Source organism: Nyctereutes procyonoides, unplaced genomic scaffold, assembly GCF_905146905.1.
Source record: "Nyctereutes procyonoides isolate TBG_1078 unplaced genomic scaffold, NYPRO_anot_genome, whole genome shotgun sequence".
NCBI lineage: Eukaryota > Metazoa > Chordata > Mammalia > Carnivora > Canidae > Nyctereutes > Nyctereutes procyonoides.
This window is the reverse complement of record NW_026575042.1, coordinates 36,097,446-36,102,000: the sequence shown is the minus strand read 5'-3', so window position 1 is coordinate 36,102,000 and position 4,555 is coordinate 36,097,446. Positions and strand designations below refer to the sequence as shown.

Genomic DNA, 4,555 nt, shown 5'->3' with positions numbered 1-4,555 from the left:
GGAGGCCTGGTCACAAAAGTGGGAAAGGGGAACAATTTACAAAAAAAAAAAAAAAAAATCTAGAGCAAGACCCAGCTATGTGTGGTGGCTGAAGGAACTCCAGGTCTCCTTCCTCTTGGGGACTCTGGTGAAAACAAATTTGATAGTATCTAGTTCCCATAATAAACAAAGTTAGTAAAGACATTTAAGTTGCAGGCGCATTAACCAAAAGAAGGGGAAGGAGTGGGCCCTGGAGAGAACCTGAGTGAGCATCCAGCTGATACCATTTGCCTAGTAGGAAGTATGGCGGCTGAACCCACAAAAACAATGGCATCCCATGTGGACGATGGGTTCCTGAGCCCAGACTCACCCATCTATGTCCTGTACAGGGACAGAGCAGAATGAGCTGATGTAGATCCAGTGTCACAGAATGATGGGCCCAATTCAGTGGTTTAGATAATTTATTGTGAAAAATTTAGAGATGTTTATGATTACTTGTGGGTGTGATAAAAGAAGTAAATGAGCTTTTAAACTAACCAGAGATGCTATTGAGTTAAATACAGCCAATTTTACATGGTGGCATTTTTGGAGAGTTCTCTTAAAATCACTTCAAAAGGATCTACATGAGGAAATGAACTACAGCACTGCAATAATTGAGGAACAGCCCAAAAACTATCGAGTTTAGCATCATGGGTGAGTATTAGTAGAATGACTGAAAGATCCATCTCAGGAACTTGAGTTTATTGCTGATATTCTCAATCAGGACACAAAGAATTATCAATGGGTTATCCAGGAATTTAAACTTTGGGATAATGAGCTGTAGTATGTAGACCAACTTCTCAAAGAGGATGTGGGAAAAAATTCTGTCTGGAACCGAAGCTACTTCATAATTTCTAACACCACTGGCTACAGTAATCATACTATACTGGAGAGAGAAGTCCAGTTAGTAATCTCCTTCACTTGTTTGCTCATTAAAAGAACATTTGTGTTTCTGTTATGTCTGAAGCATTGAGGACATAACAAAAATCAAAACTGCCCTTGATTCTGCCCTCGTGGAACTAATAGGATAGAATACTTAGATGAAGTCTATAATGACAAAGTTACAGACAGTATAGTATACCTCTACTTTTTAGTATCTTAAGTTTCTTGAAATATTGTTGCTACTACAGATTGAGAAGGAATCAGATTTCATAGGGTCCAGGAAGCTTTATTTTAAAACTATCTTTTTAAATTCTGGTGCCCTTTAGATCATAATCCCCAGAAGCCATATTATCATCACAGGGTTTGGAGCAGGATAAGTCTTTGTGGTAGGATGTTTAGCAACATTCCTGGCCTTTATGCCCTATATCAGTACTAACCACCTGCCCCCCCCCCCAGTTATAATAAGCAAAAATGTCCCCGGACATTCCTAAATGTCCCCAGGGGCAAAACCATCCCTGGTTGAAAACTACTGCTTTAGCATACAAAAAGCTGTTATAAGTGCTAGAATTTTCCGAAATGGCATGAATTTCTATGTTAGTATCCATAAACATTAATAGTCACCCCTTTTCTGGAAAAAAAGTCTACTTGATCTGATATAGCTATTATTTTCTTTTTCACTTCCATGTGCATGGTATATGTTTCTTCATCCCTTCACTTTGAATCTGTATATGACTTTAGGTCTGAAGTAAGTCTCTTGTAGGCAGCATATAGGTGGGTCTTGCTTCTTTATCCATTCAGTCATCCTATGTTTTTTGATTGGAGCATTTGGTTCATTTACATTCAAGGTAATTCCTGATAGGTAAGTACTTATTGCCATTTTGTTCATTGTTTTCTGGTTATTTTTGTAGTTCTTCCATTTTTTTCTTTTCTCACTCTCTTCCTTTTGTTGTCTGATTGCTTTCTTTAGTGTTATGCTTGAATTCTTTTTATTTTTTTCTATCTATAAAGGTTTCTGATTTGTGATTATCATGGAGTTCATATATACATATTTTGTGTATAACAGTCTACATTAAGTCAGCTGTAGAAGTTTGAACACATTCTAAAAGCACTAAATTTTTACTTCCTCCTTCATGGTTTATGTATATAATGTCATATTTTATGTCTTTTTTATTTTTTGTATCCCTTGATTAATTTTTATATAGTTGCTTTTTACTACTTTTACATTTTAACCTTCATATGGCTTTACAAGTGATTAATCTACTACTTTTAACAATACATTTGCTTTTACCAGTGTAATTTTTTCCTTTCATAATTTTCTAACTTCCAGTTATGGGTTTTTTTTTTTCCATTTAAAGAATTCCCCTAAACATTTTTTTGTGAAGATGGTATAGTGGTCATGAACTTCTATAATTTTTGTTTGTCTGGGACACTCTATCTCTTCTCCTATTCCGAATGATAACCTTACTGGATAGAGTATTCTTGATTATAAGTTTTTTCTTGTCAGCATTTTGAATATATTATGCCACTCTCTTCTGGCCTGCATAGTTTCTGCTGAAAAATTAGCTGACAGCCTCATGGTTTTCTTTGTATGTAACTCTTTTCTTTTCTCTTTTTGCTTTTAAAATTCTTTATTTATCATTACTTTTTGCCATTTTAATTATTATGTGTCTGGTGTGGACCTCCTTGGGTTCATCTTGCTAGGGGTGCCCTGTGCTTCCTAGACCTGGACACCTGTTTCCTTCCCAGATTAGGGAAGTTTTCAGTGATTATTTCCTTAAATAAGTTTAAGCCCCCTTCTCTTTCTCTCTTCCTTCTGGGATTTCTATAATGTGAATGTTATTACATTTATCTACTCTCATTTTTTATTATTATTATTTTTCCTTTTCACCTTAGTTGCTTTTTATTACCCTGTCTTCCAGATCACTGATCCATTCTTCTGTATCCTCTAATCTGCTGTTGATTCCTTCTGTGGGTTTTTTTGTTTTGTTTTGTTTGGTTTGGTTATTGAGTTCTTCAGCTCTGTTTTGTTATTTTTATATTTTCCTCTTTGTTGAAGTTCTCACTGAATTCATCTACTTTTCTGTCAAGTTCAGTGAGTATCTTTATAACTATTACTATAAATTCTTAAAATCAGGCATATTGCTTATGTTGTTTCATTTAGATCTTTGACTATGATTTTTGTCTTGTTCTTTCATTTGGGACCTATTCCTCTGTCAATTCATTTTGTCTCTCTGTGTTTATTTCTATGTCTTAGGTAGGTCAGCTACATCTCCTGGTCTTGAAAGTATTTGCCTGGTAAAGAAGGGGTCTTGTGGTGCCCTGTAATTCAATCCCCTCTGATTACCAGAACCAGATACTCCAGGGGTATCCCCTATGTGGGCTGCATGCACCCTCTTGCTATGACTGAGCTGTAATTGCTTTCAGCCCAACTGGCTGCAATGACCTGCTCTGTCTGCTATGGACACACTGGGCAGGGTTTGGTCCCTATGCTGTTGAGAGATCTGTCTGAGGTCACTGAGGTCTTCTTGATGAGTTGGGCTGGCAGTCAGATTAACTGTTTGCCCTTAGCCTCTCTGCCACAGATGCAGGGATACCAAAGGGCAGGGCTTGCTCTCTGGGCAGTCAAGTAATAGCCCCATCTGCTACAACTGCAATGGTGATGTGTAGGATTATCTTCCTCCCTCCTCTGGGCAGGAGTCACTTTGGAGTGGCACTCTTCCTGGCCAGAGCTGCCTATAGAGTATCACAGGGCAGGAACTGCTTTGGAGGGATGCCTGCTGAGGTTGGCAGTTTGAATAGGGTAGGTTCTGCAGGGGAGCACAGGGCCAGGGCTCATATTGCTAGCAAGGTAGATAGAAAGTATTAGTGCTAGCTTCCACAAACATCAGGCTATCTAGGCTGAAAGAATGGAACAGAAACTCTTCTTGGAGATATATCCTGAAGGTCCTGCCTCTCCAGCACATGTGCTAAGATTAGTCAATAAATCTGCATGTATACCCCAGGCACTTTTCTAACTGCTTTTTCTATGCTGTGTCCTGGGCTGAGTTATTTATTATGCTGGCTTTTTAATGGAGCTCAGTTTCCTATCACCCTCCAATTCTCCCAGAGTTAAGCTCACTAATTTTTAAAATTCCTGAAATTGGGGATCCCTGGGTGGCGCAGCGGTTTGGCGCCTGCCTTTGGCCCAGGGCGCAATCCTGGAGACCCGGGATCGAATCCCACGTCGGGCTCCCGGTGCATGGAGCCTGCTTCTCCCTCTGCCTGTGTCTCTGCCTCTCTCTCCCTCTCTCTGTGTATCTCATGAATAAGTAAAATATTTAAAATAAAATAAAATAAAATTCCTGAAATTAACCCCTGCTGGTTTTCAAAGCCAGATGTTATGGGACTCATTTTCCCAATGCAGGTCCCTATGCCAGGGTGCCTGGTACTGGGTCTGACACTCTCATTTCTCTGTGCTTGCGATGTTCTTCCCACTTGAGGTTAGTCTCACTAGGAGAGTTTGGTTCCCAACTGTTTCTCTACCTTTCCTACCCTTTACAACATGGTTTTCTAAGATTAACTGTGGAAGGTCTGTTCTGCCAGAATTCAAATCATTTTCAGAGTTAAATATATAGATGTAGCTGTTATCTCTGTGTGCCCATGGGGCTAACTGAAC

The 4,555-nt window shown here is 39.0% G+C and overlaps 1 pseudogene; it reads left to right on the top strand.

The window, feature by feature from the left end:
* The first annotated feature begins 282 nt into the window (after positions 1-282).
* On the top strand, positions 283-991 carry LOC129506961 (protein farnesyltransferase/geranylgeranyltransferase type-1 subunit alpha-like; annotated as a pseudogene).
* The last annotated feature ends 3,564 nt before the right edge of the window (positions 992-4,555 follow it).